General features: G+C 38.0%; 1 long non-coding RNA gene across 4 annotated transcripts in view; it reads right to left on the reverse strand.

Annotated features, from left to right (window-relative positions):
- Positions 1-27306, reverse strand: part of LOC148216851 (uncharacterized) — a 123388-nt gene that overhangs the window by 86341 nt on the left and 9741 nt on the right. For 2 of the 4 annotated variants that reach the window (XR_015794496.1, XR_015794495.1), the window contains exon 2: positions 4140-4284. This is a non-coding gene — a long non-coding RNA (uncharacterized LOC148216851). Of the gene's footprint in view, positions 1-4093; positions 4285-27306 lie in introns of all 4 variants that reach the window. The other 2 variants (XR_015794493.1, XR_015794494.1) reach the window with 1 other exon arrangement.

A 27306-nucleotide genomic window follows, 5' to 3' on the forward strand; every position in this document is an offset into this window, starting at 1 on the left:
TATTTAAGAGCTTACTCTTAAATACAAATGAACAAAAGACCCCTCCCATATTTTTTTCCATTGTATCTGGTCAGTTACTTTAATTTTCTTCCCTGATATAATTGAAGGCATCCATCTCCTGACTCGTCATGGAAGTTTTCCATTCTATACATCCTCAGTTGATTTTTACTAATATTCTACATTATACCTTTGTTTATCCTCCTCTTTAAATCTTCACTTAATGACAGCTAATTGTTCAAGTGCATTGTTTTCTATTTAGATTTCACCTAGATGACTTTCAATGAATCTCTGTATTTTACTCAAGTGCCTTCCACTTCGGGAGTTTTGCTATAAAACAGAATTCTGATCACATTACCTCAGGCGTCCTATATATTTTGAAAGCCAAATGTAGCAAAACAAAATAATTTTGTTTTGTTTTGTTTACAGTGGTACTTGCAGTCATGAGAATTTTGGTACTTCACGCTGAATGATAATGTGTGAAGGCTATGTGCTTCCTAGCACTCTGATTATATATCTTCCTAATTTATTTTTTTAGTATAATTCTCTAGATGATTTTTCTGATCACACAGCCTATTCAACAAATGTTGATCTTTCTGTTTAACCAGTAGTGGCAGAGAGGGAAAGAGACTTTTCTTATTTATGTGTCTCTGCTGATGTCTCCATATAAAGAACAGCTAGGCAGTGGGAAAATGATATCTTTCTGTAGAGGAAGCTTATTAGTTAGGTATGGGGTACAAGAGTCCATACAAATTAATGCTGTGTTAAAACCTGCCTTGCATTTTTTCAGACATTTAGTACCCATGTGAAACAAGTTTCTTTTTTCTACCTTATTTCTGGGTGCTTGAGAATTTCTTTTACCTTTATTGGTGATATTTTCACACTTATTTTATCCTTCTGAAGCTTCTCTGATGACCCCTTGGCAAATCAGGTGGGCATAATTTTTCTCCTGCTTCAATGTTTACATCTCATATGTTCCAAGTTCCCAGAACAAGCTTCCAGACACCCTCTCATGCAAGCTTCTCTGATGATATGTTTCAAGGCAGTAAAAAACAAGGAACTATTTAACAGAATGTAACAATATGCTTTTATCTGTAGCTGGATGCTGTGCTCACCTTAGAAGATCCTCGGATGAGGAGGCAGCAAAACAATGGCAGAGTCAAAGTCCAGATGATGGATAGGCTGACAGGTACAGCAGCCAAACTGAGAGTAGGCAATGCTGTACCAAGCGATGCCACTCAAAAGGAAACAGTGTTTGAGGAGGAATTGTTAGACACTTCATACCCCCCATAAGTGACATGAAAGACTGACAGGATCAAACAATCAGATGTAGTGGTAGGAACGGTTCTTCTCCAGACAGAGAAGGGGGGGGGGCAGATTTACTACAGTGTGCCTTTTACTTCAGAGCACTCCTCTCAGTAGAAAGGAACTATGACATTTTCAATAAAGATTTACTAGCAGTAAGAAAAGTCTTTCAACAACTGATACACCTGCTAGAAGGAGCAGCATATCTGATTCAAGTAAGTACATATCATAAAAATTTAGAGATTCTGCAAAACACCCAATCTTTCACCCTTGGCAAATCAAGTGGGCACAATTCTTCTCCCACTTGGATTTTTACATCTCATATGTTCCAGGTTCCCAGAACAAGCTTCCAGACAACCTCTCACACAAGCTGGAGTATGAGGTTCCCCAATCACCCCCACCCCCCAGCAATGATACTGCAGCCATGCAACTTTGAGTCTCACTGTAAATCAGACAAACACAAGTGGGTGAGAGTAGGAAGACAAGCTGTTGATCTCTTTGATCAGATTAGGACACAGCAGCAGCAGGATGCATATGCTAGGGCCAGATGGAGGACCTCCAAGGAGACCAGCACGGTACTGTTTCACCTTTCATAGTGAAGGAGGGCAGCTGTTCCACAATGGACATTTGTATGTTCCTGTTCCCCTAAGGGAGGAAGTACTACAGCTGTGCCACAATGACAAAACAGCAGGGCATGGGGAAGGTATTTAAAACCCAACAGAGAGCCCTTAGAGAGTTTTGGTGGCCCTGCCTCCCTATTATTAAGGATTGTGTTTCCTCTTGCCATGTCTGTTGTAGAGAAAAGTCAGTCCCTGTGAGCCAGCAGGCCTGCTACAACCGCTGGAAACTCCTTCTCACATGGGATACTCTTTTTCTAGATTTCATCACTGATCTTCCTCCAGTGTGGGGATATACTACCATACTGGTAGCAATGGATTTATTTACCAAATTGGCCCATTTTATTCCTTGCAAGGGTTTCCCAATGGCCTAGGAAACAGCTCAACTCTTTTTAGACCATGTCTTTAGAAATAGAGGATTAGTCAATTGTGTCATGACAGACTGAGGAAGTCATTTCATTTCCAAATTTTGGAGGGCACCTCTTGCAATTATTAAATACTAAAATTCATTTTTATTCCTTGCACCATCTGGAGGCAAATGGAGAAGCTGAGAAAGTTAATCAACTATTGTAGCCGTATTTAAGATGCTATATTTCTTACCAGCAAGACGACAGGACTGATGTCATACCTCTTGTTGAATTTGCTTACAACACTGCAGCACACTCATCAATCAGTATGTTACCATTCCAGGCAACTTACAGATTCCACCCATGGGTCTTACCAACAACCAGGCAAGAAAGCACTGTATCTCATGCCACATTTCCTGCACAAGAGGCAAGCAGCCCAAAGCTTCTTAAAAGAACAGCTCAAACTAGCAAAGGCAGCATACAAAAGAACTAGAACTGCAGAAGGGGATTTAGTGTTGCTTTCTACAAAATTTCTAACTTCTGCAAGACCTTTCAAGAAACTGGACTCAAAATTTATTGGCCTTTTCCCAGTAATTAAACAAATTAACCCAGTGGCTTTTTGTTTGCAGTTGCTGGCATCAATGAAGGTTCACCCTGTGTTCTGGCTTGTAAAGGAAGGTCCCCCCTGCACTCTACATTCACAGACAGCAACCACCACCCCCATTCAAGTAAACAGGGAGGAAGAGTAGGAGGTAGAAGCAGTGTTAGGCTGATGCAGAAGGAAGTGGGTCAAGTACTTGATGCATTGGAAAGGCTACCCATGATCAGGAAGATCATGGGAGGCAGCAACGGATATACATGCACGGCATTTGGTGCACTGATTTTACAACCAGTGTCCCAGCAAACCCCATCCTTGGCAGCTACCGAGATTGCAGGAGTCAGGCGCTAAGACAAGCAGGATGAGTTTTTTTATAGGGTGGAGGGGATCTTGGGAATAGCAAGAGACCAAGTAGGGGGAAATGAATCAGCCCCTTCCACATCAGGCATGGAGGACTGGAGGTGGGAAGGCCAACAGATTTCCGAGGGCAGGTGGCTGTCACCTTGGCTGGAGCCAAGTTTACAGGAAGCCTTGTGCGATCTTGGGGAGTTACCAGGAAAAGAGGAGAGGAACGCAGCTGCAATTCATTCTCAGAGTCCACAGCCTGTTTCCCCCTGGGAACTCAGGAGTGGGTGATGGGTCTGAAGGGGAGGATGATGTGATGGAATGTGAGAGTGACCTTGAAAGACAGGGGGAAGAGATGCCGCCTAGGGAGTGATCAGATAAAAGAGAGGAGTCCACAACAGAGTAACGGTCAGAAAAAGAAACTTAGGAAGGACCTACCCTAACTATTCAGGTGGTAAATAGGGAGGGTGGGAAATTTGTATTTTCAGACATTCAAGATTCTGTTAATATAGCCTTACAATAAAGTAGAATTAGCTCATCAAGCTGTGTTTCCTGTCTGATTTACCTGGGAGGGCTGACAGTTGGCACCACAGATCATCTTGAAAATAGCAATGCATTTACTTAAAACAGTGTTTTAATGTGTGCAAATGCTTCAAGAATCCTGAGCAACATTTATCATGAGGTGGCACGGGATTGCTAAAGCTTTCTAATCAGCTTCATTAGAGATATGCACTGAGCATAAAATTTAGTTGGGAGTCAGTCTGGCATTTTGAAAAAAAGCCTGATTCAAATCAGGCCACATTAGAAGCAGCTGAAGTCTAAAATGAAATCTCCAAGGATTTTTGAAGAAACAGTTTAATGAACTGGGTAAAGACATTGCCCACCCTGGTATATACAGTAGTCCACAACTTCTTCAGTTATGGAATCTACCTTTTTCACACACATATATTTGGATTCTGTCTTCTCTTAATCACAAATCTTCTGTTTATGTATTGCTTCTGTTCTGATCCTCTTTAGGCCAGGATGCAATCCAGTGGCTTTCTCTAAACCAGCAACGGATGACCAGTGATGATGCCTACAAATAGAAAGTAGTAGAAATGGTTTCTCCTTCAAGAGATTCCCAAACTGCTAGAAAAATTAAATCTACTATACAGTATTTTGTCAAGAGTCTAGAACTGTGTGTGCCTGTTTTAAAATAATTCTATGCGATAGCTTCCTATTATTTCTCTACCTTCTCAATCTTTAAGCCAGATTTGCCTTTCTTAGAAATCCTTTTGATAAAAATGACTTTCATTCTGTAATTTTTCCACCTCCACCAATTCTTCATCTTAAAGTAAGTAGCTTATAATAATAGCATCTAAGACTTTGCACTTTTGGTTGCTACTGTTAAAGTAAGGGCTTCAAGCTTGTGAACCGCTTTTATTCATAGTTATTGCCAAAAGATAAATTGCTATATTTTATAATTTCTCAGAAACCTGCTGTTTTAATGACAACATTCTAGCATTGAGACACACTTTCCGAAAGTTTGGAAGTGCAGCTAATACTACATAATTTTAAAAAATTAGACCCTTCCCTCATTTTGTTATATAATAAAATTATATAGCCACTGTGTGGGGCTTGCTAGCAAGACCTGGCAGAATCTCCCAGATCTGCAACACTGTGCCTCTCACACTTAATCCTCATAGCTGGTCCAGAATGATGTCATGATTGATAATATTAAAAACTGCTGAAAAATCAAGGAGAACCAGCACAGTTGCACCACCTTCACCCCAGTTCTACCAGAAGTCATTGACAAGCACGATCAGTGCTGGCCTGAAACCTAACTAAAAATGATTCAGAGTTCCTGAGAGTGGGAGAAGAGGCAAGCATTCCTCCAGACTGGACAGAAGCTGTGCAGAGCTTCAGTCCTTCAATAGAAAAAACTGGATTTACTGGAAGTTTATTAATACAGCAGAAAAGCTAGTAATACATTGTCTCAGCTAATGTCATGAGAACAGGCAGTCAGAAACTAATTCCCAACTGCTATAATGGCCATATCTGGAAGTATCTTGAACGTGCCCAGTTCTGTGCTTTCATTATTGATGATTGGTGGTATAACCTGAAAAGAAAAATCAACAGAGATACTTCCTTCTTAAATTGTCTTCAAGAAATTTTGTCATTACTAGAGAATGCAACTCTTCATTATAAGAAGGAAACAGGAGTAGTGGTTTGTAACAAGATCTCCAGAGACAGGGAGCTTCAAATGAGAGCCATGCGTAATCTATTATAGCAAAAACAATAAGCCTTAAGCCATCTTAAAGTCTTAACATTTTTTTAGATACAATATATTTTACCTTTTCACTTCATCTTAAAATAAGTCTAGTTGAACTTTGTTATTCAGGGACTGTCTAGCCAGAACCCAAGATTTTTAACTGCGGAGTATTTAAAAATTATCTGTCCCTGACCTAATATGGACCTAAACAATAATGACTACACACATGACTTTCAAGGATTGGTAGCAGACAGAGCCTTCAGAACAGTGTTTCTCAACCTTGGCAACTTTAAGATGTGTGGACTTCAACTCCCACAATTCTCTAGCCAGCATGGCTGGCTGGGTATTCTGGGAGTTGAAGTCCGCACATCTTAAAGTTGCCACGGTTGAGAAACACTGCTCCAGAAGTTTGCAGAAGAGGATGGAAGGCAGCTACTCAGTAACTGCTCACTAAGCATGATCCTTGGCTTCTGGAACCCACAGTCGTCCTGCCTTATCTGGGACAGCTGATCAGACAAAGCTGGCTGGTTCTTCCAAGCTGGAAAGCCTAATTCAGAAGGAGCTGCTTCAGGTGTCTGGGAAGGCTGCCTCCAAAGTTAGGGTGTTTTCCCAATATGGATTATTTAGGGAAGTTGCTGACTCCTTGTGCAGATGCAAGTTCTCAACAGGCTTTTCAATTCTGATTTTCTTACAGATGTGCTGCTCCTTTCTTGTTCAAAATGATCAGGATTGATGAGATGTGTAATCCAATCAACCTTTTAGCAGGATGCCTATGTGCTAACGCCTTCTCTCCATAATGCAAGTTTTATCCCTAGGGCAGCATTAGTATGAAACCTCAGCAATTTATCACACTTGTAAGTGGGTGCAGGTATATGTGCCTGTTGGATAAAGGAGGATTTCTCATAAGCACTGTGCCCTAGTAGCCCCTTGCCCTGCAGTACCTGCCACATTATGAAGACTTTTCCTCCAGCTTAATCCTAAAATGATGTTGTACTGGGATTTCAGGACAAGCTGAAGGCAAAGCGATTTCCAAATGAACTGGGTATTCATTACAACTCAGTCAGCCTTCTGTCTGAGTAGACATGTATAGGGTTGTGCTATGGCAATGTGACCACAAATATTTGATATAATAAAATACATTAGTCTTTTGGGCGTTACAAGTCAACTCTTTGGGTGGGCTATATTGTTGATGTTATAATCCTGGAATCCCTAACACCCTAACCCAGCATGTTGCCCACAATTGTCAATGTGCTATGGGACCTCCTGTGGTACATGCCAGGTTCTCTGCATTACCTGATTTTTTTAATATCCTGAACACTTCTTTTAAAAAATATTTACAAATTGGAGGATGCTGGCATGGTACATAGCAAAGCACCAGTCTTCAGTGTCACCTTTATTTTCAATAATACATCTGTATGTTTTCTTGTAATGGGCTTCCCTAAAAGCTTTCTTAGATAATAAAAATGGTAGATGACTGCAACCCAGTGCTTTGAAGTGTGCCCACCTGCTCTTTCATGAAAAGCAAAACATCCTTGGTGAGTGTCCTGAAAGGGGGAGTGGATGGCAGGTAGCATGAGATATGGCTAATGAAATACTTCTTTGTAGCTGGCTAGCTATCAACAGGATAGCAACTTCCAGCAACCATTTTGTGACACTTCCAACAAAAAATGCTGGGGATTCTTTTTGTCAACCAAATCAATGAGTAAATCATGGAAGCTTGCATTCTCTGCATGGCATGACATACAGAGGGAACTTCTTCTTCAGACATTCCCATGTTATAAGATGGAAAGGGTGGCAGGAGGAAGATAATAAAATGTAAGAGTGGGACTAGAGAGTACATTTCCTCATGTAGTTGGAATCATGTGAGGGTAAATAGATAACTAGGGGTAAGAAGATTACAGACTCCTGATTCCTACCTACAATGCAGGTTTTAGAAAAGGCGTTGCACACCAATTATAACTTTCTAACTCATGAAGTGCCAAATTTCAGATAGTATAATCTTTTATAAGTCATTGTCATTATACTGGTTTGAGTTTTGAAACCAGCACTAAGGACCTTTTGTGGGATGCCCAATCTTGCAGGGCAAAGTATCTTTGCAGTTTAGAAATAGTTGGATTGAAGGAGGAGGAGGAAGAAGTTAGGACTTTTTGTGATGTCTTTCAGAGATGTAGATACACAACCAGGAGCAAATGAAACACAATTTGGATATATAGACACCTTGTAATTGTCTTTGTCAAAAGAATCAGATAACATGATAACAGTTAAGATAACTACAGAGCTATTGGGCAAAATTAATTAAATGTGTAAATTCTCAAAGGATTTGTAGTTAGGAATTGTTCTCACTTCATACAATTTTGAAATAGATTCTTTTAACTTTCCTCTCTAAATATTTAAAACAAAGAAAAGGACAATGAGATGCATAGCTTTTGAAACCCACTTGTTTTCTTCTGATGCTTTAAATGTTTTTGAAATGCTTAAAAATATAAAAAAATTACATTAGAGATAAAAATAGAAAACAGTCTCATATATTAATGCTCTAGATGTTTTTAATTTTGTTTCTCTAGGAACCAAGTGTAACATTTTCTTCCAAGACACTTGAAATGCTCTGTAATTCTACACACTGTTGTTTTTTTTCTTCAACTTTGTGTCCTGCTGTGCCAACTCAGGACAAACATTACTCTGATTTCTGAAACCTTCCCTTGAAAAAATTAGTACCAATATTGTATTACCACAATTTCTAATGAAAGTTACTTCATCCATTAAGAGCAAGAGATCTCAAGTGCCACTGAATGACTAGTTCATGATTCAATGAATATTAGAAAGTCCTGCTAAATTGTAATAATTTAGTGTAGTAGTTAAGGCACCAGGCTAGAAACTGGGAAAGTGTGAGTTTTAGTTCTGTCTTAGGCACAAAGTCAGCTGGGTGACCTTGAGCCAGTCACTCTTGAGTCAGCCCTAGGAAGGAAGCAATGGCAAACCACTTCTGAAATCTTGCCAAGAAAACTGCAGGGACTAATCCAGGCAGTTGCCAAGAGTCAACACTGACTTGAAGGTACCATAAAATAAAAAATCTAACCACATGTCTTTATAAATTATGATAGTAACTATTTGATGGACCATTAAGGAATTTGAAATAATCAACTTGTCCACATCATAACTGAAAGTTAGTTATTTTGATCCTTTGTTATGCAGAAAAAGGCTTTAATTGAATGAAGCCTTGAAAAATCCTGTTTATGCTGTGAGACCTTATTCCTCATGAGTAATTGTGAATATAATTTATGTTGTATTTGTTCTTAATATGATGCCAGATGGGACACAGAGACTGATTTTTATGAATAAGCATGAAATAATAACCCCAATGAATTTTAGATGACCATTCCAATTACTATAAGTAATGGAATTAAAAAGTAACATTTGCAATATCTTGAAATGCAGTCTCGTCAAGCTGGTAATTTGAAGAGGAGAGGACATATTCCTAAGAAAACTGGCTATAATTTTCACTAAACTAGGTTTTTTTCTACTATGTAATTTCATGCAACATCCCACTGGGATGCAATCTTCTACTTTAGAGTTTCCATGATCAAAAAGTTTCTGTAATTTTGCCCTCTGCAGGTTTCTGTAGATAACAGTATGATAATAATTTGCAAACTGAGACCATTGGATTTAGAAGGTTAGAATACATACATTAAAGAGGCAAAAAATTTTTAAAAAAGCAGCCTTCCTCCGATATCATATAAAGGGGCGGAAGCATTAGTTACTATGATTGAGGATTCATATTTGTGAGGTAATATATAGATATGATAAAGGTATAACAATACTTGTTCACTGAGGAGCATGATGTTATGATGCCAATAGATATGACAGACTGCAAAATCCTGTGTTCAAGTTCTCAATCTGACATACTGAGACTTCACCTTGAAATGTGGGGAAAATAATTAGAACACAGGGGAGCTTTTACAATGGCTGTGTTGAGCTGATGTAAGGATGTATTCTGCTGCTGATTATGGTTATTTTTGTTTTAAAGTGATTATTGGTGGCTATCTATGTTTGAATATTAATTTCTTTTAAATATTTTTATTAGATTGTTGATTTTACCTCTTGTGAGCCACCCAGAGTCACTTAGATGAGATGGGCAGCCATGCAAATAGAAGAAAGAAAGAAAGAAAGAAAGAAAGAAAGAAAGAAAGAAAGAAAGAAAGAAAGAAAGAAAGAGAGAGAGAGAGAGAGAGAGAGAAAGAAAGAAAGAAAGAAAGAGAAAGAAAGAAAGAAAGAAAGAAAGAAAGAAAGAAAGAAAGAAAGATGGCAGAAATTAATATCACTTCAAGAACTTCTAGCTTTTAGTAACAGTTTAAGAGAGATACTATCAGCTGTACTGCTACCCTGCCTCCACACCAAGATATTAAGACAGTTTGTTGCTTGAACCAGTATATCTATTTGAGGCTGATATTTGAATCAGTGGTATCAGTTTCTTAACTATAATGCTACACCATGAGAGTCAGGTATAGACCAGAATTCTTCTGCTGTTAAACTGAGTGTCAGAGTAAGTCTGTTGTAGTGCGGAGTGACTATAAAAAATAGACTGCCATCTTCTTCTTTACTGCATATTTCCTTTATTTCCTGTTTCATATAATTGGGGACACTCTTACTGGATATAATGTGTAGTTTGACACTGAAAGCAATAATCATAAGTTTGTACAGTATAATCATAATCTTTGGACTTCTATGATTATGTAGTAAATCCTACACATTTTTCCATTGATGTAAAAAGTTGTCAGATATTCAGGAAATGCAGACAATTTGATTATGTTTAATATTGCTCTTTAATTATAGTAAACCTTCAGGATTTGAATATATTTTGGTTATCCGTGAATCTATTACTTGCTTGACATCATCGGTTTAGTAGCAATTTGCTCTTACTTAAAGCCCTTCTTATTGAAATAGTTTTATTATACTGAAAGTTTGGATGCTTCAGGATTTTGCTTTTTGAAAACTGCAAAATGAAGTAACTTAATGTACGTCTTCTGGATGAAAGGGAAGATTTTATCCACTTTTGCAGTTCCTGAATATTTCAATGCAGTATTGGAAGGGGGATAAAAGTTTGTGTGTGGGGGAGTCTTTAGTCAGTTGAAGAAGAATTGTCTGAAGACATTGGAAAACCATATGAACATTTCATTTTAAAGTGTTGATAAAAATACTCAGTGTAATTTTTGAGAAAAAAATGCAATGTATATTTCAATAGAAAATGTTTAAAGATACACGTCTTCTGCAGATTTGTTTCAAAAGAACACATGTTTAAATTAGTTGGAAATTGGGTACCAACAGACATATTATTGACATATCAGAAAATGAAATATATTGGAAATGAAGAGATTTGTCCATTGTAAAAGATTGTAATGGTCTATTGTGGCATCCATCTCCAATCTAGCGATCTTTAGACGTATTTAGACGTGCATAGCCTATGGTTGGGGGTACTCTACATTTCAAATGATTTCCAGTTTCCGTACTTCAAATAACATATATGCTATACAGTTGCTATATAATATCAACAGAATAATTCAATTTATCCTGTAATAAATGTAATGAAAACACTCAGAGGGAAGCTGTAACTTTATTGGAAGGAACATAAATATTGCTCAGCTAGTGGAGAGAGAAGAACAGTTGTAGTGCCAAGTCCTCCCTGTTTGAGGTTTGGGGGAAAAATCCTAGCCATGTCAGGTACAGGTTGCCCCAAAATGATTTGACATTACAGTCCTGGTAGGGTGTTGTAATTCCTGTCAGCTGTGATAAATGGGAAGAAAATAGGGGAAAAAACCTAGTCCCCCTGTATTCTGCTCTGACTTCAGAATAGTCAAAACATAAATAATTGATAATCTTTTGGTTCCAAGATATAGAAATACCCTTAAAAACCCTTAGTTCTGCCACATTTTTGAAACAGATTTCACTGAAGGTATCTCAATGTCTAAAAATGAACGGTTCAGCCATATTTCTGGTTTCTTAAAAAACTTAGAGTATTCTGGGAAATATTTTTCTCTTTAATTCTGTTTCTTTGAATGTTCCATTGTAGGCAAGAATAATTCATTTTAAAATAATTACATACTCACAGCATGAATGATGATGATGCTATCTGTTCAATCATGTCCAATCTCTGGACCAGCTCTCTCCACATTTTCCAGTATGGCTTCTTTCAGTTGTTGTATACTCTGGTTGGTGTTGGCTTTGATGGTGTCTAGGCCCCATGTTTTTTGGCAATCTCGTTTATTTTTACTGCTGACCATTCTGAGCATAACTGCCTTTTCCAATGAGTTTGATTGCATGACATGGCCAAAATAACTAAGGCGGGATTTTATGATTTTGCCTTCCAGTGATATGTCTGGTTTTATACACTCCAGAACTTGCTTGTTTGTCACCTTTGCTGTCCAAGGAATGCACAATTCTCCAACACCACACCAACATCACAGCTCAGATAAGTTGATTTCCCTCCTGTCTAGTTTTTTCATGGTCCAACTTTTGCAACCGTAGCTATGGGAAACATGATAGTGCAGACTAATCTGCATTTAGTTCTCAGGCTGATGTCCTTGCTTCTCCATATTCGATTCATGCTCATCACTGCTGTGTGACCTAGTGTGATTCGACACTTTATTTCTGGACTGCATTCACTGCTTTGATCAATCTGAAATCCTAGGAAAGTGAATTCTTGCATGCATTCAATCTCTTCACTGTTGACTGCTATTTTGACATTACCATTTCTCGCAGTGGTCATGAACTTGGTCTTTTTGATGTTCAAGAAGAGGCCAAATTTCTCGCTTTCTTCTTTAATCCCTTTGATCAGATGTTTCAGGCCTTCTTTGGTTTCTGAGAGAAGAGTTATGTCATCAGCATATTGAAGATTGTTGATGTTCCTTCCTCTCATTTTTACTCTGATTGTTGATTCTTCAAGTTCCAGCTTTTTCATGCTCACTTCAGCATACAGGTTAAATAAGTAAGGTGAAAGAATGCTACCTTGCCATACTCCTTTCTCTATCTTGAACCAATCCGTGTATCCATATGGTGTTCACACAGTGGCTTTCTTATTTGTTTACAGTGAATGCATCAACTTGACCAGATGTGTTGGTGCTCCCAGGTCTTCCATGGCTCTCCACAGCTTGTCATGATTGACACAATTGAAGGCTTTCAATAAAGTAGATGTAGATGTTCTTTTGACATTCTTGAGACTTCTCCATGACCAGCATAGATTTGCAATATGGTCACCAGTGCCATGATCCCTTCTGAAACCAGCTTGAACATCTGGTAATTCCCTTTCAATGGTCAGTGCTAGACATTGCTGTATGATCTTAAGAAGAATCTTGCTAGTGTGAGGGATGAAGGCAATTGTGAGGTAATTGGAGCAGTCCTTGGAGTCACCCTTTTTTGCAAAGGAATGAACACTGATTGTTTTCAATCCTGTAGCCATATGTTCATTTCCCAAATTTTCTGGCACAAAGCTGTAATGGTTGTGGGTGGTAGAGGCCACAGCAATTCTGCAGGGATAGTATCAACACCTGGGGCCTTGTTGTTTGGCAGTTGGCTCATTGCCCAAATGACTTCTTCCTGAAGGATGGCTGGCTCTATTTCTGCTTTCCTTTCCTCATAATCCTGAGAAGGCTGGGCCTCTTTGCTGCTGGCATATAGCTCTTCTGTATATTCTCACCATCTGTTCTTAACGCCTTGTTGGTCAGACTGTTCTTTCCCTTGCTTGTTTTTGATAATACTTTTATGAGCAGTAAAAAGCAATATGGTGTTTGAATCCTTTTGACTTGCACAGATGCATTCCTGATGTGGCCCTTCATGCAGTCCTCTTCTAGCTGCTGGCAATGCTGGCCCCAGTAAACTTGGTTGTCTTTCCTTGCTGTTCTTTGGAAATCTGCTTTCAGTCTCCATGCTTCCTCCAATTTGCCTGCTGCTTTGGCTGCTTTTCTTTGCTTGGCTATTCTGATGGTTTCATCTGAGAGCCACTTGGACTTTTTCTCTGGCTTCTTGTATGGTATGTGTTCAACAGATGTTCCAATGATGGTCAATTTAATTTCCTGCTGCAGTTCATCAGGCATCTTCTCAGCATTGTCCAGCAGTTCAAACCTATTTTTCACCTCAGCTGCATATGTGGAAGGGATTTTGATGATGTCAAACTTCTTTGGTGGTGCTGTCTTTTTGATGTAGCATAATTTGACTGATCTTGGCCACCAACAATTCATGATCTGAACTGCAGTCAGCACCCAGATATGTCTTGACATTGAGGACTGAACTGGTCCATCGATGTCTGCATAGGACATAGTTAATCTGATTATGTGCAGTTTATTTGTTGAGGTTCAAGTGTATAGTTGACACTTGTGCTGTTTAAACCAGGCATTTATGATTCAACATCGATTTGAATGGCAAAATTGAACCAGATGATCACCTGCATCATTCCTCTCCCCAAATCCAAAGCTGTCAATGATGCCTGTTTCTGCTTGGCTGCTGACTTTTGCATTAAAATCACCCAGTATGTAAACAATGTATTTTCTGAGCACTAGCTTCAAAGTTTTTTTGATGCTGGGATAGAAACCCTCTATTTCGAGCTCAAGTGCATCAGTTGGTGGGGCATAGACTTGGACAACTGTGATTTTGAGGGGCTTAGCACAGATTTGGATCATCATAATGCTATTGTTTACCATCAAGAAGCTTTCCACTGCTTGGGCGAGTTTTTTTGCTTGTGATAAATGCCACTCCATTTCTTTTCCTGATGTCATGTCCTGAATAATAAATAGTGAAGTCCTCAGACTGGAAATAGTTGTTGTCTATCCAGTGTAGCTCACTGACATCAAGGAGGTCAATTTTCAACCTGGCCATCTCACATTTGATGATATCCAATTTACCCTAGCTCATTCCTTGGACATTCTGCATTGCTATCCAATGTGTCTTTGTGCAGCATAGACCCCTGCTTTCTCTGATGGCTGCATCAGCAGCTGGGATTCCTGCTGGATTTGCCCCAGGCATGTCATTAATGCCTTGACTACTCACTGCAGCTCCTTGCTCTTCACTGATAGCTTGTTGGGTACTTTCTGGCCTGGGACATCCTACCACTGGGCACCATATCTGAATCATTTGAGAGCCTTTCCATAAAATTTTCTAGGCAAGGTTTTTATAAGGTAGGTTGGCAGGTCTTTCCGCAACCCTCACCATTTACCCAGGCTTGGGACCAGCATGCAAATGCATGGCTGGGTTCACAACATGAATAGTATCCACCAAAAATGTAAGATGTACAATTTTAGTATTATAAATGGACTTTATATCCATCAATTCTCTTCTCCTCTATTTGTAGGACTTAATAGGAAAATTACCAACAATATTTAGTTAGATTGATCAATTATGTTAAAAGAGTCCAAGAATATCACATGCTTGTATGTGCTATATACTTTGAACTTTATATCTGATATATTAGGTCTGGTGCTAGCACGTGGAAGCCTTGGTTCTACTATCCACTGCATTGATATCTGTCCTACTTTCTTTTCCAAAACAAGCAGCCAGCTCTAGGACCTGGTTGCAATTTAAACATCTCACAATTTTTGGTTGATTGCTGGAAATTGAAATAGTAGCTCCAGGTATACTGGTGCACACTGATATTCAAATAAGCCTATCCTTAGATAATCCAGCCTCATATAAGCTTACTAAAGCATGCCATTGGAGCCCCTCTAAAACATAACTTTTTCTGAGGCTGAGAAATGCCTTTGGCTTTTGAGTAACATGCTGGAGATCATACTTCAAAGGGGTGCCCATTGCAAAATCTAAAATTAATTGATTGATTGATTATGTGCCATCAAGTTGGTGTTGACTCCTAGCAACTACACAGATTTTCTCCAAGAGGATCTGTCCCCAGCCTGGTCTTCCAACAGTGTACCCATTGACATTGTAATTGAGTCCTTCTACTTTACTGCTGGTCATATTCTTCTCTCTTTTTTCTACACTTCCCAGCATTATACACTTCTCAAAAGAGCTAGGTCTTTGCATAATGTGTCTGAAGTATGATAATCTGGACATGGTCATTTGTGCCTTGAATGAGAACTCGGTTCATTTATTTGATGATCCATTTATTTGCTTTCTTGGCTATCTGTGGTATTCTCAGGAGTCTTCTCCAACACCAAAGTTCAAAATCATCAATACTCTGTCTATCCTGCTTCTTCAAAGTCCGACTTTTGCTTCCATAGAGTGTCCCAGGGAAACTATTGCCTGCATGATTCTGAAGTTTGTTGGTACAGACACATCCCGGTATCTGAATATCTTTTCCAAGGCCTTCATGGTTCCTCTACCAAGTGCTAGTCTGGCATTTTTCTTGACTGCTGGTCCCTGTACTGTTAATGGTTATCCTAAAAGGCAGAAGCTATCCTCCACTTCAAACTAACTAACGTAATTTTAAATTATCTGAAATTAAATTGATTGTGTTAGTAAGATTATTTCCTAAATAATTAATAATTTTCTCTTTGGTTTATTAAAACATGAAGGCAGTTTTTAGAAATCTCAGCCACATCAAGGTTTTCAGGGGGTATATGAGCCTTGAAGCTTCAAGTTATGTCAAGGACCTCCCCTGACCCAAAGACAGGCTATAGGAATGCTATATATATACACACATGTGCCAGTGATTAGCTTAATCCTGAAAATATAAACCATATGTATCAGTGCAGGCTGTACTTCGGGAATACCTATCAAAAGAGCACCTATTAAAAGCAAGAGTAGGCAAGAAATCCCCAATAGAACAATTCAGCAACAAAGCAAGATTAAGAAATCCATATAATTATCTATATCTCTAGTATAGCCCATTATTGCCAACAAACCTGGGGTTCTGACTACTGGAACATTCAAAAAGAAATTAAGGTTTTCATTCTTGCCCAATACATTGTACAATCCTCTTTGCTTGGAAAGGTATAATAATTGAAAGTTAAAATGAGATAATTATTCTGCATACAGAGCATTCATAGACTTATTCCTAAACACTACAGGACATCTTGGCAGTGCTTTTAGGTTTAGGGAGTATGAGTCATGCTATACTGTAAAATATAAGCTAAATTAGCAAGCATTTATACAAGTAAAATAATTTAATTTTTTTGACCAGATGCAGCAAATAATGAAAACTTTATGAAAGTAAAGTAAATGGTTAAAAACAAGCTAGTCTATATATATATTTTTTACAAAGGTTTGGATACAAAGTAATTGTACAAAGCAGCAACTCAGATGAAATAAGCTTAAGACAATAAAAGTAGGAAGTTTTAACTGAAACACTCTGGCACATACACTTTTTGAAAAATGAGAAACAACACAGGTAACTTTGATGTATGGCTTTACAATCGACATTTAAGCAAAACTGCTTTCTTACTGGAATATTTGTGTTGAAGTGTCTTACGTAAAAAAAAGTTGCAACTATAGAACTTTCATACATAACTGTATGAAATATAAGACCCTTAAATCCTCACTTTTATCTAATTAGTTACTCTGGATCCTGTGAATAATCCACTGGATGTTTCAATTCACCATATTAAATTTGGATTTGTTTTGCTTCCCTAAAATGAAGCAATACAGGATGGGGCTGCACTGAAGATTTTAGAGAGGAATGGGTTGCTAGATTAAAGTACAGGTATTCCATGATTTCACTGGTATTCTTATTTTCATCACCATGCTGGCTTGCTCCACTGGTAAAGTGGGCTTTACAGGCATGTTGCTCGGCACGAAACTTTACCTGAGACAAAACTTCTTTTGCCATAATAGGGGTTCTTTTTGCAATCATTGTGCAATAAGAATGTTGGAAAATAGTTTTACTGTAACTGTCTGGGATGAGGGAGGAGACATCTTTTGAACCTATCACTTTAGTTGTTACAACCAGTTGCTGAGCACACAGTGTTACCAGATCTTAGGTAGGTATTCTAATCAGAAGATTTGGTCTCCCATAAAGGCTGTTCAAACATGCCCACCTGACCTGTTTGATATTTATTACCATATTTGACATACAGACTTTTGTGCCACACTTAGTTCTTTGCTAAGGCAATGGTTAACTTTTTTTTTTTTTTTACTTTTTCCTGAGCTGAATTCCTTCTTGACTAGTTCCAGCCTTGTCTATTTTTTTTTAAAAAAAATTCTCATTTATACCATTCTTCTCCAATATATTGGTGCTTGTGCATCAAGGAGAATTTCATGTTGGGAAGACTTGGCTATATAGCAACTGACTTCAGCTAATTTTGATCTAAATTCTGAGTTATATAAAACATTCAATATTTCTTAAATTACTTATATGAAATTGCTAATCTTTTCACAAAAATATGCAATTTCGACTTAATATTGGTATTGGTTCCTAAGGACTGGAAAATTGCCAATATAGCCCCAATTTTTAAAAAGGGACTGAGGGGGAATAAAGAAAATATAGCTTCTTCTGAAGATGTCATTAAACCTGTAGTTAAGGATAACACAATAGATATTTTATACTTGGACTTTCAAAACGCTTTCAATGAATCCCTCATCATAGATTCCTTAGCATATGCAGCTGATGAGGAATAAGCGGACAGTTTTTCTCATGGATTGGTAGCAATTTGAAAAAGAGGAAACAGTGAGTAAAAATCACTATACCTTCACATTGGCAAGATGTTCAAAATGCATTGCCCAGAAATTAGCATTAGGACAGGTGCTTATTAAGTTCTAAATAATGATCTGGCACTGTTGGAAGACCTGAAAGACCAGGTTAGGGACAGAGAAAATCTATGTGGTCAGTAGGAGTCAAAAATGACTTGATGGCACATAATCAATCAATCAGTGATCTGGAATTAGGACTGAGCAGGAATGTGATCATACTATTCTGGCTGGTAACATCAATAAGACTTCCAAAAGGATCTCTCTCTTCTTAAACAAATACAAAGTTATGCATTTTAGTACGAAAGACAAGCTATATTTTAATGGCATCTGACCTGGCAGTGACTAATCAGGAAAGAGATCTTGGAATCATTGTGGAAATGCTCAATGAAAACGTGAACTTAGTGTGTAGCGGGTGTAAAGAAAAGCAAATTTCACAGTTGGGACCATTAGTAAGGAAACTGAAAATAGAACTGCCATTCTGTCACCATTCTATAATGACTCTATTTAAAAAATATAGTGAGACCACAATCTAGCTATCCATTTGGCTATAGTGTGACCACAAATGCTGGACTAGATGGGCCTAGGGCCTGAACGACTTTCTATGTTTTTGTGTGGTTTTTATGGTTTGTTTATTTATTGTTTGTGGACATCAGAATTTTGTGGAGGGGGATTATAAGAGGCCGTACCTGATCCCTGGTGGGATGCATTAGAGCTTATTCACCTGAAGACATATCCCACTCAAAACACTAGGGAAAATGTAACCTCCTCAGGTGAGATGCATAGAAGTGCTATATCAAATGTTAATAATATATGAAGTTTGTGTGTCCATACTGATTTTTTTTTTTTCTGAACTGTACTCAGGCGATTTTGTAAGCATTAAAGAGCAAATCAATACTTATAAATAATGGAGTAATCTGGGATTTGTTGACCACACTGAGGGGTAGAAAGCCAATAGAAGATAATTACCATTAGTCAAGTAAACTGTTGACAGAAATATAACAAAAGGGACTTGAAAGTTTTGCAGGCCAGATCACCTGCATAAGAAAAATGCCATAATCAAATACTTCAGATGAACCGTCGAGAAATCTTTGAAATGAAGACGGAAGCTGCTCCTGTTGGGAGCATTTATTACCCTACACTCCAAGCATTCCAAATGTTTTAAGCATTCTACACACAGAGCTCTGTTTTTATTAAAGCTGCTGCTCAGAAATGTCTTGAGTTTAAAATGTAAATGACAGAATCCAAACTCAGCAGGAAAAAAATCATAGGATTATGTAGTAGGTAAAGAAAGCATCAGTGCAGTATGCAACAGCTGTGAAAAGAGCACACCCCATTCTGGGGATCAGGAGAAAGCAAACTGATAATAAAACTACTAATATCCAAAATACTTCTACACACATCTATTTTGGAATACCAATACCATTCTGTCACCAGTTCTCTTGTATATGCAGAGATGAAAAATATGTAGCAGATATCTTTTATATTTCTGGAAGGCCTAGATTTGTAAGCAAATCCATTTGTGTTCTTAGCCAAAATATAATACAATTACCAACTGGTTTTATGCATCCATGTTTATACCGGATCTTGTTTCAAAGGTCTGCTGAAAACATGGACTTCTAAGACAGATCTATTTGTTAAACCATATCAGCAAAATAGAAACTAGTAGAGGCTAACCTTGTGAGCCCAAGAAAAGATACAGCTCTTTTAAGGAGCTACCAACAGATACAAAGAAGCTGGATCAAAGCACCTTTGTCAACTTCAGATCAGAATACTACACACTTCTAGAACCTAGAAAGGCTCTGAAAGTGTAAGATATGATTCTGAGAGAAGAGTCTCTAAAATTCAGTGGAACAAAAATAAAGCAGAAAGGAAACTTAGAGTCACAAAAATGATTAAGGCTAGACATTCCACCTGGAGAGCAGGCCCATGTTTTGGGGAACCATATCAAGTGGAGGCTCTGGCCAGAAAGAACTTTTCCCCTTAGGCTGGTACACCAATTGCAACCTTAGAACAGCACTGAAGATGGTCACCCATGCCGCTGAAATCTCCTGTAATTTGGTTTACATGGGGCTACCCTTGCTGTAAGCCACCCAAAGTCATGCATTTGAGACGGGCACCTCTATAAATCAAAATAATAAATCAATCAATAACTACCCAGAAACTTGTGTTGGTGCAAAGTGTAGTGGCAGTTCCTTCTTAAGTATTTTTTTCTACAATTAATTGAAATTTTTGACTGTAATTACATATTTATTTTATTCTATATTATTTTATTTTATTGTTGTAATTGTCCCTAGCCATAGCAATTGCCTTTGTACACAACCTGGTTGACTGACATTTATACATTAACAAACAAACAAACAGCACAATAATTAAGCACAGTTCAATAAACAGTGCCTTGAGTATGCCTTTGATGCAGTACCACTTCACTGTAACAGTGCCACATTGATTCCAGTCACTAGAATGATCTCCCTCAAAGTGGCATCTCAACTCAAGAAAGCAAGACCTGACACTTCAAATACTGGCCCTGATGTTTTGCTTCTGCCACCTGCTTCCCTTTGCTGGAAAGGTCAGTTGAGGTGTTTTATACTAAAGTCTGCTGCTATACCATACCACAAAGCAGCCTTATATGGACAATTCAATCAAAGAGTTTTGAGGCAGCCTTTGGTGCAATGTTTCTCAGCCTTGGCGACTTTAAGACCTGTGAACTTCAACTCCCAGAATTTCCCAGCCAGCAAGGCTGGCTGGGGAATTCTGGGAGTTGAAGTCCACAGGTCTTAAAGTTGCCAAGGCTGAGAAACACTGCTTTGGAGGCTTTGTACAGGTGAAGCATTTAGGGACAGGAATGGCTTCTACTGGAAGGTTATGCAACTGGATCAACCTTTTATGTTCTTTTTATTTAATAAAATAAGATTAGTATAAAATATTATAACACACGTTCACATTCAGCTATTGAATTGAGATCATCATTATTATTTTTTATGTTTTAAGCCCATTACAGATAATATCCTTTTCCTAACTCTGTAGACAAAGTGATAATAAATTGCTGCAGTTGCCCCAGCAAATGAATACTACTAAATATCATAATTTCATGCACACAATTAATAATCTAGTATTTTAAGTTTAAAGTATCATGATATACAATATTATATTCTTTGTCTCTTTGCCAGGAATATGGTAATAAATGCTTTGAACAAAGATAGCATTACCAAATTAATCTATTCCCAGATTGAAGAAGGAACTTTTTATTTATTTATTTATTTAATTGATTTATATGCCACCCATCTCCCCCAAAGGGTGACTCTGGGTGGCTTACAATTAAAATCTGAAACAATAAAAACAATAAAAACATATCCATATTAAAATAACTAATAACAATTCTATATAAACAGCCTATATACAATTCAAGATGATGTGGGGAGGAAGAGCAGTATCAATCATCCCATCAGCCAATTCCAACAATGTGAGCCTCCATCAGGCCCCCAGGCCATCTGGCAAAGCCATGTGTTCACACCTTTTCAGAAGGCCAGGAGAATGGGGGCGGCCCACACCTCAGGTGGTAAGCTGTTCCATAGGGTGGTGGCCATGGCAGAAAAGACCCTCTTCCTAGACCCTGCCAGCCAAAAGTCCTTGATGGTGGGATTGGCAACATGCCCCTTCTGCCAGACCGAGTGGGGTAGGCAGATATGGCTCCTCAGATAATCTGGTGCTGTGCCATGAAGGGCTTTAAAGGTAATAACCAACACCTTTTGGTTATTACCTTTTGGTTGTTGTTCGCAGGTACAGGAACCAAATGCTACTCTCTTTATTTCCCTGCTCACAGATTCCATACAGGAATATTCAGTTTAACATGATTTCATCTAATTTGCACTTCCTCAAACAATATGTAGACTAAAAAGGCTATTCAATAGATGTACTGCTCCAAATTCTGGGATGCAGATTTCAAAACAAAAATGCATATGAGGCACATATGATTTTTAAAGAAATATGCAACAATGCATATATTGATCAAAATATATACCATTTGGATAGATTCTGTAGCAGAATTCTTTCGTGTAACACCACTGATTCCCCAGACCCGGATAGCTCCTAAAGCTAATGCACTGTATATAGTATAAAATCATCTAAAGTTCAATAGTCCATGAATTCAATTCCTGGTAGACAGAATCAACACCATAAAAGAACATGTGGCTACATGTGTCTGAAGAGTCCCAAACTGTCAGCTTTACAAGATAGACCAGACAGGAAACATGACCAGATGAGCTAATTCTACTTTATTGTAAAGCTACATTAACACAATCTTGCAAGTCTGAAAGTACATTTCTCTCCCTGTCTCCTTTACAGCCCAAGAAACTAGGGAGGGTCCCTTCCGAGCCTCTTGCTCCACCCACATTCCTGCTGTGGGCTTAGCTGCCTTTTATATGACCATTTCCTTGGCTGTGTCTCATTGCCCTGTCTCCCAAGTCAATCATCAATCAATCAATCAATCAATCAATCAATCAATCAATCAATCAATCAGTTTATTACAGTCATAGACCAGTACAATTAAAAATGCACATAACATGTCTAATAAAAAATCTTAGGTATAATAATATCAAGTAAAACCTATATCATAATTATAATTTGGCCACCTAAATGTCATTTATACATGAAGTCAAATGGCCCATCCTATAGTGTAATTATTACTCCTTAAATTATGATATCCTACAATTATTGATCGTTATCTAAAATAAGGTGATGATAAAATGATAATATCTAAAATTGAAGTGTGTTGGTGATATTTCTGTCTGTTTTTCATGATCACCTACTTAGTCCACCCGGACCAAATTGATTCCACTCAGCAAGGCCCCCTGACTCTCGAAGTAGTATTTTCAGATCTCTTTGGGAACTGTTAATGCAAACTAAAATACTAGTTGGCTATAATCCATTACTGCAAAACCTTTCAGCAGCTTCCTATCCGATGTTGACAGATCTTTATTGCCGCCGCGCAGAACCTGGCTACCTGCGCTGTAACGTAAGGCTGGTCATCCATGAGAAGCATTTGAAGATAATCTGATTCTTGATGGCCAGGCTGCTTGCTGATCAGGGGTGTGAGCAATTTACTCCATGGGACTTGGTAAAAGATACAGCGGAAGAGAACATGGCCCATGTCTTCTATTTCCTTGGCATCACAAGGGCAAAGTCTTGCAGCTAATGGAATTTTTTTGTATTTGCCGTCCAGCACCGCTGAAGGAAGAACATGGCAACGAGCTAAAGAGAATGCTTTCCGCTGACTGGGGAGCTCAAGCTGTGCTAGATATCCGGCAGCAGTGACAATAAACTTGCTACATGGCGGAGATAAAAAGGATGGAACCTTCCCTAAATCTGCTTGACGTTCTATATCCTCTGTCCTCTGCTTTATGGCCATTCTTGCCTGCTCATATTCCATCACTAGAATCCCAGCCGTAGAATAGCTTAACTTAGAGAGGTTGAGCTTGATATCCTTTTTCCACAAGGATTGAAATTTATCTTGAAGGATAAGTGGAGCTAGGCCCTGCGGGTAGTGCTTTATTTTTAGCCAAAAATTCAGCGAAGCTAGGGGCACTTTTATCATTCCCACACACCATTACAAAAATAGGATGAACCCAGTCATATATTGCCTCTTGGGGGTCGATGTATCCCACAGGATATATACTATATTTGGTGAGATAGTGATTGGCCCACTTCATGACTAAGCAGAGACTTAAATTGGCTTGCTCTTTCCTAGACAAAACTGTATTAAAAAATTTAAACAAAATCTAAAAACAGATTGAGACTGGCTGTACGTAACACATGTGTATTCTTCACAGATAGGCTAGCATTAATAGCATACAATGCTGTACAATTCATGGAAATAAGGATTTTTGAAGAAAAGTAAAAAGCATATTTGAATAGAACAATGTCAATTCTACCCTTTCAATTTCAAAGAAATTTTTTAAAAATTTTGTTGTAAACTCTGATTTCTTTCAGAAGCTGTACAAGTTTTACACTTAAAATGTGTAACTTAAAATTAGTTACATCTTTCCCACTCTGTGTACAATGCCCTCTCTTTGGGGCAGTTGTTCACTAGAAAGGCATCCTATCAATATTTTAAATAAATAATAATGAACAGTGGCTTATAAGGGGTTTATGTAATAAAATATTGCAGTACAGGTAGTCCCCAGTTTAAGAATGAATTTCGTTCCCAGGGCATGTCCTTAAATTGAATTTGTATGTAAGCCAAAACAGTATTATTGTATAATATTGTATAAGTAGTATTGTATAATATTGTATAAGTAGTATTGTGTAATGAACTCGAACCATTGTGTATTTCATTCAAATAATTGTGTACTTAACTCAAATTTTGCTACAGTAGGCTCTGTTCTTAACTATGGGTCATCTGTAATCTGGGTGTTTTTAACCCAGGGACTACTTGTACAAAATACCTATTCTCAATGTTTCAGTTAGAGCCATGCCCATCTCTATGATATTCCAAACCATTCCAACTTCTACCCTTTTGTCCTCATGACAGTTAATAGGTTAAAGATTAAAAGTCAGTGGATGTAATTGTGAAATGGAGCACAAATCATCTCATGTATGAAAGTGCACCTAAAAAGTGCTCTTAGGTCTACCAGTCAAAAGGTATTGGGTAGCTACTTCTTCTTGGCTTTCACAGGAAAGTTACAAATGCAGTAGAAAGAAAGTCAAATCACCTGTAAAGTTAGCTGAATAATACAGGATAAATCCACAAGTACATTTTTCATCTAAAAGCCACTTAGTTGATGAAAATGACCTATCTGAATTGCACCACTTGCATTTCATGGACATTTGGCTGCATGTGTGTTTATTTGCCAAGTGGAAATGATGAAATGGTCTGTATTTCATAAACATTCATGTCATTGCAAATCTGGTATTCATCAAAATGCCACAAGCCTCTTCAGTGTTTACATAGAAAATATTTCCATATGCTTCTCTGTGGCATAGAATGGACTGGATTATATGCATATATCTATTTAGGGGATGCAAATTCTGCCTTGAAATGATGGGCAAGAAAGTCTTGTTCCTTCAAGCCTTGTAGTTGTATGATAATTCTGGTAAATGTGAAATATCTACACCAAAAGCAATCTCAGACAAACGTCTGTTCTGTACTGATATAAAGAAATGCAGTATGAGCAAGCAACTACCTTTCTAATTAGGAATGACTTTGAACTCCTTGTGATTCAAGGGCTACCAATTTAAATCAAACTCCTTGTAGATTTAGTCTTTTAGCCCAGGCTATGCAAAAGTATCTGTCAAAAGTACAAGAAACTCAATCTCTTGGGCATCATTCTTCACTCTGTTACATGGATTTAACAGCTAGAGGTTTTGCAGTGAACAGAGTGAGAAACCCAAGTTCACAATCTCTCCATTCTTTGCTATTTTTTTTTAAATAACCAAGGGAAAATACATTTTGCAAGAAGTTATTGCTATAAAATAACTTGTTAATAGAACTTAAAACAAGTTCTATTCCTTGTTTTGCTACTCATTAATATTAATTTCCCCATATCTTCTAAGACTTGAAATCAATGAAGAAAATATTTATTTATGAAAATATGATTGTGATTTCAAACCTTTCAAACAAGTGAAAGAGAACATACTGAGATAAGGGACACATTACATGAAGATGGAAGGCTTGAAAAATGGTTATGCTGGACAATTGGCAGGAAGTAAGAGAGGGGAATAAAGCAAGGAACATTTCTCATACTTTTTAACTCCTCGTAGGAATTGCATAAAACTCATAGGATAATGTGTTTCAGTACAAAATATTTATTTATTTAGTAGCTAGATTGCTTTTGGATAGGATTGATCTGGAGGTCAAAGAAACAATGCTGCTATTTCCTGCCTGTCTTATTAGTCCCATTTAGATGGTAATGTGAATTGCTACATTTATTTCAAAATATGATTAGCCAATCTTGCCAGGTTTGTTGTCTTTCTAGTTGCCAATGGGCTGTTAGTAAAGGTCGAAGGGTGGTATGGTTGGGAAGCTAGATATCTCCTTTCTCAATGTTTCAGACTATTTAAAGCAACGGACATGAATAATTCTAAGCTGGGTTCAGAATGTTGCTAGATGACAACTAAGTTATCCTACCTGGATTATTGAAGTTGTAGATTTTACTATTTGTATTTTTAGCAGTTCATAAACTAAGCAATATTTATATGATAAAAGCTTCATTAAGAACAAAGAACATAGGTTAAGGTCAATATGTAGCATGATCCTTAGCATATTCATGTTCAAATCTACACACGGCAATAAGGTTGTCAAAGCAGGCTTACATAGCTTCCTTTATTGCATTGGCAGACTGCATTCCAGGAGTTTGTTTAGAGTGACCTGCTCCACTTTAGGGAGTAAGGTGCAAAAAGATGTTTGTTCAATACTTTGCTTATAAAATTATTAAAATTCATCAAGGTCTGGACCCTGCATGGGTGAGATCAGAGGAGATAAGTGGGGAAATATCTTGCATGGTAACCTGAGTCTCATTTCAGCTTAGCAGTTCTAAGAAAGTAGATACAGTGTTCAGCAGCAGAAGTACAATCACCTTCAGGCCAGATACATGCCCCAGCTGGCTCTTTCAGGGACCCAGAGGGAATGTTTGAACCTAGGAGGTTGTCAATGCCTCTCCAGGGGAGGGGGATGATACCAGTTGCCTTGAAAGAATTGCTGTGTGGTTCCCTCCTGAAAAAGCCTTCCCTGGATCCCGCTGTTTTAAACAGCTTTTGCCGGGTTTCCAACCTTAGGTTTTTAGGGAAGATAGTTGAGAAATTTATTTAATTTGTTTATTAATTTAGTCTTGAAGGCCAGCTGCTTGTCAAGTGACTCTAGGCATCTTACAAGAGAGTTGAAACAATCAAAACAGAATAACTAAAAACAGTGGAATTGCAACTGCATGACTACTGATTCTTTTATGTATTTCAGGAAATTTCGATACTAAATTGATCATGGTATCCTCCTGGGTTGCTTGTGATAATTGGAAGTAGGGTGGACTGTTCAAACAGCAGCTCCACTCCTTTCTGAGTGGATAATTGTAATGGATGGCAGAGGGCAGGAGAGATTGATCTGGAAGTTGTACCCTTGTAGGATAAGGCAGGGTTTGTTTCTTCTTATCCAGATTTTCAGTATCTACATAAATCCACTGGGACAGGTCACCTGCCATTTCAGGGTAAGGTGTCACCAATGTGCTGATGATCTAT

The sequence above is a fragment of the Python bivittatus genome, unplaced genomic scaffold, assembly GCF_059951505.1.
Source record: "Python bivittatus isolate LINGU-HERP-01145 unplaced genomic scaffold, Pbiv_v1 ctg000070_np1212, whole genome shotgun sequence".
Lineage (NCBI taxonomy): Eukaryota > Metazoa > Chordata > Lepidosauria > Squamata > Pythonidae > Python > Python bivittatus.